Source organism: Triticum aestivum, chromosome 1D (assembly GCF_018294505.1).
Source record: "Triticum aestivum cultivar Chinese Spring chromosome 1D, IWGSC CS RefSeq v2.1, whole genome shotgun sequence".
NCBI classification, from domain to species: domain Eukaryota; kingdom Viridiplantae; phylum Streptophyta; class Magnoliopsida; order Poales; family Poaceae; genus Triticum; species Triticum aestivum.
This window is the reverse complement of record NC_057796.1, coordinates 348,947,305-348,959,301: the sequence shown is the minus strand read 5'-3', so window position 1 is coordinate 348,959,301 and position 11,997 is coordinate 348,947,305.

The window sequence follows — 11,997 nt, the reverse complement described above, 5'->3', positions numbered from 1 at the left end:
AGCAGGGTCCGCATCAAAACACTCAGCCAAATGAAGGAAAAAACAAAAAAACAAAGAGCTCTGAGTGGGTTAACATACGGACAGAACGCAAACACAATCAAACAGAAATACGAAAGAAAACACAATGAATAGCAACAACAATAGATCTCAGGATAATAGATGGACGATGAAATCCCGGAGATAACATCTGCAAGAAGGGGTTAGTTCTTTTTCGCAACCCACACTTGCGTGGGCAACAAGGATCTCATATTGTTCGTCTGAGCAGCAGCACTCTTTCGGCGAGATCTGTGAGACACATGTGCACTTCGAGAGTAATCATATGAATAACCATTGAAGTTATTTCCAGAGACATGAGTATAATGATTTGAATAGGTACACATGTACTCCTTCCGTCGAAAGTTTGATCGATACCCATTCAAGAATTTTCCTGAACCATTCTGCGAATGATAATTATTGTCTCGAAGAGAATGACTCTGTATGTTCAAGTTAGCAGTGACAGACAGATTTTCAATGATGCATTTCTTCACCCATATTTGCTTCTTGGGTGAACCAGAACAGCAGTTAGTCCCAATATATCGAGCGGAAACTTACCATTTTATTGTTTGAACAATTTGTAATTCAAGTCATCAGACTCATCAGAAATGGCAGGAATGGAAGAATCATATTCTGACAGAGTTGCGGGTTTTAGTGTTTTGCTTTTAGCAAGAACCCAACTCGTTCGAGGATATTGCTCTGGAGTCCAATAAGTTCCATCAATGTTGAGTTTCCTTTCGAAACCCAATCCTTCCTTTCGAGTATTTTTGTGCAGTATTGACTTCTTGAGCACATCACACAGAGTTTGATGCCCTTTGAGGCTCTTTAGCATTCCTGTCTCAAGCAAGTTCTTTAATCCGCAATTTTCATCAGAAATAGCAACAAAATCCTCGGGAGAGGGATTAGAGATATCATTCACAATGGTTGCTATATTCTCAATGTTAGCATTAGAAGTTTTAGCATATGAATCAGCATTGCTACGTTCTAGGCATTTTTAACAAGGAGGCAAAAAATCATCAGGAAGTAGAACATATTGCTCGGCGAAGAGAGAAGCTTTTTCTAGTGCGAGCTCGTTATGAGACTCTTTCAATAAAACGAGCTCTGATTCCTGTTAAGGAGTTCATCTGAGAACTCTCGTAGTCGACTGAAAGTGAATCATATTGATTGGTAAGATCTTCAATAGTTGAAGAAAAAGCATCTTGCTCTTCGATCAACTTTTGATTCTTCTCCATCTCTTCGACCAGAAATCCTTCGGTTTTCCTAAGATTTCTCTCAAGCATTTCAAGCTCATCTTGTTGAGATTTTGCAATCTTAACAAGTTTAGCATAGGCAATGTATTCAGGAGAATATCCATTCATGGATTTTTGGTGTTTTGCTGATACCTGATCCTTAGAGGATTTTGCCATGAGACAGAATGCAATTGGTTCGTCATCACTTGAAGCATCGTCATCAGTATCTGATTCAAGAGAGTTGTCTAATGATTCATAGGCAATGAAGGCATTGCTTCTTACGATCCTTCTTGAAGCTCTTCATCATCTGAATCTGAATCTGAATCGGATGTATCATCTTCGGAATCAATTCTCATTTCAGTATAGACTCTGTTCAGCTAAGAGATTTTCTTCATGTTGGAATCGATAGTAGCTTTGGCTTGTACGTCAGTGACTGTCTCGTCAAAGAGGATGATGATGTCGATTCATTTTTCTTCGGGAGCTTAGTATGACGATGCATTCGAGGGAATCCATTGCAATGAAGATATTTCCATCTGTTGCTTGGTCTTTCCCAGCACGGGCAATCAGCTATAAGGTGATCGAACTGTTTGCACTTGAAGCACTTCATTTCTTTTGGAGGTGGCCTTCTTGAAGATTCAGGCAGGTAAAATTCGTCATCATTAGTGAGGCACAGATTTTGTCTCCTGAGATCACTTAACATTTCTGTGAGCATTTCAAGTTCTCTGGTGATGCTATGTTGATTTTCGACATCTTCTTGTGCTTTTGAGCTACCATAGTGAGAAAAAAAAATTCTCCTTCACCTTCTGAAGAAGATTCTTGATCTGCATTTTCAAGCTCCACCCTTTCTTCGCAGAGGGACAATAATGTCATGACCTCAACATAGTGAAGTTCTTCATAGTCTGGTCTTGATACGTCCATTTTGCATCATGCTTTTATATTGATATTTATTGCATTATGGGCTGTTATTACATATTATGGTACAATACTTATGCCTTTTCTCTTTTATTTTACAAGACTTACATGAAGAGGGAGAATGCCGGCAGCTGGAATTCTGGACCGGAAAGGAGCAAATCTGAGAGACCTATTCTGCACAACTCCAAAAGTCCTAAAAATTTATGGAGATTTATTTTGGAATATATAAAAAATATTGGGCGAAGAAATACTAGAGGGGGACCCACCAGGTGGCCACAAGCCCGGGGGTGCACCCCTAGGGCTTGTGGGCCCCCTGGCAGGTCTCTGGTGCCCATCTTCTGCTATATGGTGGCTTTTGACCTGGAAAAATCACAAGGAAGCTTTCAGGACGAAGCACCGCCGTCTCGAGGCGGAACCTGGGCAGAAGGAATCTAGGGCTCCGGCGGTGCTGTTATGCCGGGGAAACTTCCCTCCCGGAGGGGGAAATCGAAGCCATCGTCATCACCAACGATCCTCTCATCGAGAGGGGGTCAATCTCCATCAACATCTTCACCAGCACCATCTCCTCTCAAACCCTAGTTCATCTCTTGTATCCGATCTTTGTCTCGAAACCTCAGATTGGTACCTGTGGGTTGCTAGTAGTGTTGATTACTCCTTGTAGTTGATGCTAGTTGGTTTACTCATTGGAAGATCATATGTTCAGATCCTTAATGATATTCAATACCCCTCTGATCTTGAACATGAACATCCTTTCTGAGTAGTTACGTTTGTTCCTGAGGACATGGGAGAAGTTTTGTTATAAGTAATCATATGAATTTGGTATCCGTTCGATATTTTGATGAGATGTATGTTGTCTTTCCTCTAGTGGTGTTATGTGAACGTTGCTACATAACACCTCACCATGATTTGGGCCTAGGGGAAGGCATTGGGAATTAATAAGTAGATGATTGATACGTCTCCGACGTATCTATGATTTATGAAGTATTCATGCCATGTTTACAACAATTTTATATGGTTTTGGTATGATTTGATTAGAACTAACCCGGAATGACGATGTTTTCAGTAGAACTACCGTGGTGTCGTTTTTTGTGCACAAATAAAAGTTCTCGGAATGGGCTGAAAATTTACGGTGATTTTTTATGGATCAAAAGAGAACCCCGAAGCACAAGAGTTGGGCCAGAGGCTTCACGGGGAAGTGGAAAGGGTGGAGGGCGCGCCCCCTGGCTTGTCGCTGCCTCGTGGACCCCCTTGACGTGAGACTGACGCCAAAAATTCCTATAAATACCAAAACCCCCGAAAAGAAACCTAGATCGGGAGTTCCGCCACCGCAAGCCTCTGTAGCCATGAAAAATCAATCTAGGCCCTCTCTGGCACCCTGCCGGAGGGGGCATCATCATCGGAGGCCATGGAGGAGGATCCCGAAGGGGACCATCATCACCATGGAGGCCAAGGGCCAGAGGGAGTGTTGGGAAACGTAGCATGCAATTTCAAAAAAATTCCTACGATCATGCAAGATCTATCTAGGAGATGCATAGCAACGAGAAGGTGAGAGTGTGTCCACGTACCCTCGTAGACCGAAAGCGGAAGCGTTAGTTTAACACGGTTGATGTAGTCGAACGTCTTGGCGATTCAACCGATCAAGTACCGAACGTACGTCACCTCCGAGTTCAGCACACGTTTAGCTCGATGACGTCCCTCAAACTTTTGATCCAGCGAAGTGTCGAGGCAGAGTTTCGTCAGCATGCCGGCGTGATGACGGTGATGGTGAAGTGATCTGCGCAGGGCTTCGCCTAAGCACTACGACAATATGACCGAAGGAGTAAACGGTGGAGGGGGCACCGCACACGGCTAAGAAACAATTGATGTCCTTAGAGGTGCCCCCTGCCGGAGGGAGAGGGAAGGAGGCCGGCCTAGGGGGCGCGCCAAGTGGGGGGAAACCCACTTGGACTCCTAGTCCTATTCGCCCCCCTTTCTTCTATCGAAGGGGGAAAGGGGGAAGGGGAGGGAGAGGGAGAAGGAAAGGGGGGCCGCACCCCCTCCCCTTGTCCAATTCGGACTCACCATGGGGGGGGGGCGCCACCCCCTTGTGGGCTGTCTTGCCTCTCCCCTATAGCCCATGTGGCCCATTACTTTCCCCGGCGGGTTCCGGTAACCTCCCTGTACTCCGCTAAATATCCGAAACACTCCGGAACCATTCTGGTGTCCGAATACTATTGTCCAATATATGAATCTTTACCTCTCGACCATTTCGAGACTCCTCATCATGTCTGTGATCTCATCCGGGACTCTGAACAATCTTCGGTCACCAAAACACATAACTCATAATATGAATCGTCATCGAACGTTAAGCGTGCGGACCCTACGAGTTCAAGAACTATGTAGACATGACTGAGGCACCTCTTCGGTCAATAACCAATAGCGGAACCTGGATGCTCATATTGGTTCCCACATATTCTACGAAGATCTTTATCAGTCGAACCGTTATGACAACATACGTTATTCCCTTTGTCATCGGTATGTTACTTGCCCGAGATTCGATCGTCGGTATCCACATACCTAGTTCAATCTCGTTACCGGCAACTCTCTTTACTCTTTCCGTAATGCATCATCCCACAAGTAACTTATTAGTCACATTGCTTGCAAGGCTTATCATGATGTGCATTACCGAGAGGGCCCAGACATACCTCTCCAATACTCGGAGTGACAAATCTTTTTCCTAATCTCGATCTATGCCAACCCAACAAAACACTTTCGAAGATACTTGTAGAGCATCTTTATAATCACCCATTTACGTTGTGACGTTTGATAGCACACAAGGCATTCCTCCGGTATTCGGGAGTTGCATAATCTCATAGTCAAAGGAACATGTATAAGTCGTGAAGAAAGCAATAGCAATAAAACTTAACAACCATTATGCTAGGCTAACGGATGGGTCTTGTCCATCACATCATTCTCATAATGATGTGATCCCGTTCATCAAATGACAACACATGTCTATGGTTAGGAAACTTAACCATCTTCGATTAATGAGCTAGTCTAGTAGAGGCTTACTAGTTACTAGGGACACTGTGTTTTGTCTATGTATCCACACATGTATCAAGTTTCCGGTTAATACAATTCTAGCATGAATAATAAACATTTATCATGATTTAAGGGAATATAATATAATAACTTTATTATTGGCTCTAGGGCATATTTCCTTCAGTCTCCCACTTGCACTAGAGTCAATAATTTAGTTCACATCGCCATGTGATTTTGACACCAATAGTTCACATCTTTATGTGATTAACACCCATAGTTCACATCGCCATGCGACCAACACCCAAAGGGTTTACTAGAGTCAATAATCTAGTTCACATCGCCATGTGATTAACACCCAAAGAGTAGTAAGGTGTGATCATGTTTTGCTTCTGAGAGAAGGTTAGTCAACGGGTCTGACACATTCAGTTACGTATGTATTTTGCAAATTTCTATGTCTACAATGCTCTGCATGGAGCTATTATAGCTAATTGCTCCCACTTTTAATATGTATCCAGATCGATACTCAGAGTCATCCGTATGGGTGTCAAAGCTTGCATCGACGCAACTCTTTACGACGACCTCTTTATCACCTCCATAACCGAGAAATAGTTCCTTAGTCCTCTAAGGATAACTTTGACCGTTGTCCAATGATACACTCCTGGATCACTATTGTACCCCCTTGCCAAACTCACGGCAAGGTACATAATAGGTCTGGTATACATCATAGAACATATGGCCGAGGCATAAGGAATGACTTTGATTCTCTTTCTATTTTCTGCCGTAGTCGGGTTTTGAGTCTTACTCAACTTCATACCTTGCAACAAACGCAAGAACTCCTTCTTTGACTATTCCATTTTGAACTACTTTAAAATCTTGTCAAGGTATATATGTACTCATTGAAATTTTTTATCAAGCGTCTTGATCTATCTCTATAGATCTTGATGCCCAATATGTAAGCAGCTTCATCGAGGTCTTTCTTTGAAAAACTCCTTTCAAACACTCCTTTATGCTTTTCAGAAAATTCTACACCATTTCCGATCAACAATATGTCATCCACATATAATATTAGAAATGCTACAGAGCTCCCACTCACTTTCTTGCAAATACAGGCTTCTCCAAAAGTCTGTATAAAACCATATGCTTTGATCACCTCATCAAAGCGTATATTCCAACTCTGAGAGGCTTGCACCAGTCCATAAATGGATCGCTGGAGCTTGCACACTTTGTCAGCACCTTTAGGATCGACAAAACTGTAGTGATCCGACCTCAAACGGTCAAATCTCTGTGTATAAGTGTCATCCCTGGATCGGTAATGCTGACACACACAGTACTTGAAGGGTTTATAACAGAGTGCAATCACACACTTATTACATCGAATGTCTCAAAAGAGAACTTATTACAATAATATGGCTTAAGGCCATCTAAATAAGATAACAGCGGGAGGCTTGGAAGATAAAGTGAGTCCATCAACTCCAACGGCATAGCTGAGTGCACGACAATGACCTAGCGCACCTTACTCTTCGTCTGAAAAGTCTGCAACATGATATGTTGCAGGCCGAAACGGGTCAGCACATGGAATATGCTGGCAATATAACATAGTAGAGCAATGAACAGGTAAATGCTATCACTACATGCAAACATGGCTGGTGGAGGCTCTATGGTTATAATGTTTTGCAAAAAGCCAATTTTTTCCTACAACAAAGGAATATATTTTGTTTAACTATCATGGTAGTTGATAAATATTGAGAATGGTACCCCCATCTCAATCCCAATTAAAAGGTAATTAATAACCCAACAAATTAGTTTAGAGTGATGAGATCAACATGATAATCCAAGAACCAGATACTCAAGATGTTCATATGTCCATAACCGGGGACACGGCTAACCATGATTAGTTTGTACACTCTGTAGAGGTTTGCACACTTTTCCCCACAAGACTCGATCTCCTCCGTTGGATTTCTCGCACTACATGGTGTTTGAGAAACGGATGACCGAGACACAGTCTTTCAGAAACATTAACTCTTTACTCTGGGTAGACAGTACCAACCTAAATGCCCTACATCTGCTAGCCTACCATTGAAAGAGGTCATGCAACATACTCAACTATGCGAGAGCCCATAATAGCTTGTGGCTGCACATGGAAGTTTCTAGCATGAATAATTTTATGATCCCTTTGAGCCTGGGTGGCGAACCAAAAGACAACACTGGTATATCCCCAGGTGCCCGCAACCAATCCACCCAGATGTGTATTTAAGTAGCCATCTTAAGTTAACCATGAAATTTAACAATCTCACATCTGTCATGGATACACCCAAACCAAACCACGTCTACGAGCATAGCATAGCAGTATAAGCATAACGTAGAAGTAACTCCCAGGGGTTTGATAATAAAAAGGACAATATGTTCTACCTCATCATCTACTTCCCAATACCCACATGTTAATCACATCCTAATCATGCAGTGTTTGAGGATTGTAACTAATGCATAAAAACTGGGTAATAAAGGGGTATGATCAAAGTGTTACTTGCCTTGCTGACGATCTGCAAATCCTAGAGACTCGTAGTAGCACGCTTCGCACTCCGGGAATTCTATTGCAAACAAACAATAGCATACATAAGCACTCAAACATAGATGCAAGGATAAAACTCAAATAAGAAGATCGAATCTGAAAGTTCAATTGAAGAGCTTCGATTTGCAAACAGAATCGGTCGAATCGGAGCTACAGAACTGAAACTACGGTCAAAAGAACTTCAAATTCAAATCTGCTTGAAACCAAATTTTAAATTGTCAAAATCATGTTCAAGTTGATTAACCAGAAAGAGGGGCTCGAGACGAAGATTTTGGCGTTGGTTTCACTGGATTTAGACGAACGGTTGAAAAGTTGCGAGGGTTTGAAGATCAGGGGATAATCTGCGATAAAAATAATCGCGAATAGGTCCCTGGCCGAAAATAAACGGAAAAAGAAAAATCTATCGGACGAACGTCCGCTAACAGGGATGAAAGGGTGAATTCGTTCGTTAAAACGAACGAACGAATGAACGTTCGCAAACAGAACTAAACCGTTAAAACCGAACCGATCTAATAAAAAAACGAAACTAGGGTTTAATAAAAACCGGGCGGTTTTGCCTAAAAAATGAAAAAAAAACTCCGGGGCGGCGAAGTCAACGGCGGGCGGGCGGCGGCTCCGGTGCGCGGGTGGCGGGCAGCGGCGCGGGCGCGGGGCTGCGGCGGCAGAGCGGGCGGAGTGGAGGTGAGGCGGGCGCTGCCGCTGCTGCTTGCGGCAGCGGCACGGGGCTGCGCGGCGCGGGGGTTATAAAGGGGGTCGGGGGCGGCTGACTTGGGGAGGGGGCCGGCCTCGGGAGGCGAGTCCCGCTCGGACACGGCGACGGCGGCGCGGGAGTCCGGTCGCGAGCCGGTGCGGAAGGCGGCGGCGCGCTTGGCTGAGGCCCGCTCGGCTGGGCCGTTGGCCCAGTCGGCACCACCCCCTTGTGGGTTGTCTTGCCTCTCCCCTATGGCCCATGTGGCCCATTACTTCCTCCGGGGGGTTCCGGTAACCTCCCGGTACTCCGATAAATACCCGAAACACTCCGGAACTATTCCGGTGTCCGAATACTATCGTCCAATATATCAATCTTTACCTCTCGACCATTTCGAGACTCCTCGTCATGTCTGTGATTCTCATCTGGGACTCCGAACAATCTTCGGTCACCAAAACACATAACTCATAATACAAATCGTCATAGAACGTTAAGCGTGCGGACTCTACGGGTTCGAGAACTATGTAGACATGACCGAGACACCTGTCCGGTCAATAACCAATAGCGAAACCTGGATGCTCATATTGGTTCCCACATATTCTACGAAGATCTTTATCAGTCGAACCGTTATGACAACATACGTTATTCCCTTTGTTATCGGTATGTTACTTGCCCGAGATTCGATCGTCGGTATCCACATACCTAGTTCAATCTCGTTACCGGCAACTCTCTTTACTCGTTCCGTAATGCATCACCCCGCAACTAACTCATTAGTCACATTGCTTGCAAGGCTTATCATGATGTGCATTACCGGGACCAAAGATACCTCTCTGATACTCGAAGTGACAACTCTTTTTCCTAATCTCGATCTATGCCAACCCAACAAAACACCTTCGGAGATACCTGTAGAGCATCTTTATAATCACCCATTTACGTTGTGACGTTTAATAGCACACATGGTATTCCTCTGGTATTCGGGAGTTGCATAATCTCATAGTTAAAGGAACATCTATAAGTCATGAAGAAAGCAATAGCAATAAAACTTAACGATCATAATGCTAAGCTAACGGATGGGTCTTGTCCATCACATCATTCTCCTAATGATATGACCCCGTTCATCAAATGACAACACATGTCTATGGTTAGGATACTTAACCATCTCCGATTAACGAGCTAGTCTAGTAGAGGCTTACTAGGGACACTGTGTTTTGTCTATGTATCCACACATGTATCAAGTTTCCGGTTAATACAATTCTAGTATGAATAATAAACATTTATCATGATATAGAGAAATATAAAATAACAACTTTATTATTGCCTCTAGGGCATATTTCCTTCAGTCTCCCACTTGCACTAGAATCAATAATCTAGTTCACATCGCCATGTGATTTTTACACCAAGAGTTCACATCTTTATGTGATTAACACCCATAGTTCACATCGCCATCTGACCAACACTCAAAGGGTTTACTAGAGTCAATAATCTAGTTCACATCGCTATGTGATTAACACCCAAAGAGTACTAAGGTGTGATCATGTTTTGCTTGTGAGAGAAGTTTAGTCAACGGGTCTGACACATTCAGATCCGTAAGTATTTTGCAAATTTCTATGTCTACAATGCTCTGCATGGAGCTACTCTAGCTAATTTTTCCCACTTTCAATATGTATCCAGATCGATACTCAGCGCCATCCGGGTCGGTGTCAAAGCTTGCATCGACGCAACTTTTTACGACGAACTCTTTATCACCTCCATAACCGAGAAATATTTCCTTAGTCCTCTAAGGATAACTTTGACCGTTGTCCAGTGATCCACTCCTGGATCACTATTGTACCCCCTTGCCAAACTCATGGCAAGGTACACAATAGGTCTGGTATACAGCATAGCATACTTTATAGAACATATGGTCGAGGCATAGGGAATGGCTTTCATTCTTTTTCTATTTTCTGCCGTAGTCGGGTTTTGAGTCTTACTCAACTTCATACCTTGCAACACAGGCAGGAACTCCTTCTTTGACTATTCCATTTTGGACTAATTCAAAATCTTGTCAAGGTATATATGTACTCATTGAAATTTTTTATCAAGCGTCTTGATCTATCTCTATAGATCTTGATGCCCAATATGTAAGCAGCTTCACCGAGGTCTTTCTTTGAAAAACTCCTTTCAAACACTCCTTTATGCTTTCCAGAATATTCTACATCATTTCTGATCAACAATATGTCATCCACATATAATATTAGAAGTTCTAGAGAGCTCCCACTCACTTTCTTGTAAATACAGGCTTCTCCAAAAGTCTGTATAAAACCATATGCTTTGATCACCTCCTCAAAGCGTATATTCCAACTTCGAGATGCTTGCACCAATCCATAAATGGATCGTTGGAGCTTGCACACTTTGTCAGCACCTTTAGGATCGACAAAACCTTCTGGTTGCATCATATACAACTCTTCTTTAAGAAAACCATTAAGGAATGCAGTTTTGACATCCATTTGCCAGATTTCATAATCATAAAATGCGGCAATTGCTAACATGATTCGGATAGACTTAAGTATCGCTACGGGTGAGAAGGTCTCAGCATAGTCAACTGCTTGAACTTGTCAAAAACCTTTTGCGACAAGTCGAGCTTTGTAGACAGTAACATTACCATCAGCGTCAGTCTTCTTCTTAAAGATCCATTTATTCTCTATGGCTTGCCGATCATCGGGCAAGTCCACCAAAGTATATACTCTGTTTTCATACATGGATCCCTGATGGCAGCTGGAACTACGTCGGTATTTCCCCGGAGAGGGAGGGATGATGTAGCACAACGAAGATAAGTATTTCCCTCAGTTATGAAACTAAGGTATCGAACCAGTAGGAGAACCAAGCAACGCAACGTAAACAGCTCCTGCACACAAATAATAAAACCTCGCAACCCGACGTGTTAAAGGGGTTGTCAATCCCTTTCGGGTAACGGCGCCAGAAATTGGCAAGTGGACGCGAGGTAAATTGCAGTAGATTGATAGATCGAACGCCAAATAAAATAAATAAAGATAAAACGCAGCGAGGTATTTTTGTATTTTTGGTTTAATAGATCTAAATAAAAATGCAAAGGAAAAGTAGATCGCAAGGCAAATATATGAGAAGAAAGACCCAGGGGCCGTAGGTTTCACTAGTGGCTTCTCTCGAGAAAAATAGCAACGGTGGGTAAACAAATTACTGTTGGGCAATTGATAGAACTTCAAATAATTATGACGATATCTAGGCAATGATCATTACATAGGCATCACGTCCAAGATTAGTAGACCGACTCCTGCCTGCATCTACTACTATTACTCCACACATTGACCGCTATCCAGCATGCATCTAGTGTATTAAGTTCATGGAAAAACGGAGTAATGCAATAAGAACGATGACATGATGTAGATAAGATCCGTTTATCTATATGGCGGTAGATATAGATCCCGTCTTTTTATCCTTAGTAGCAATGATACATACTTGTCATTTCCCCTTCTGTCACTGGGATCGAGCACCGTAAGATCGAACCCACTACCGGGCACCTCTTCCCA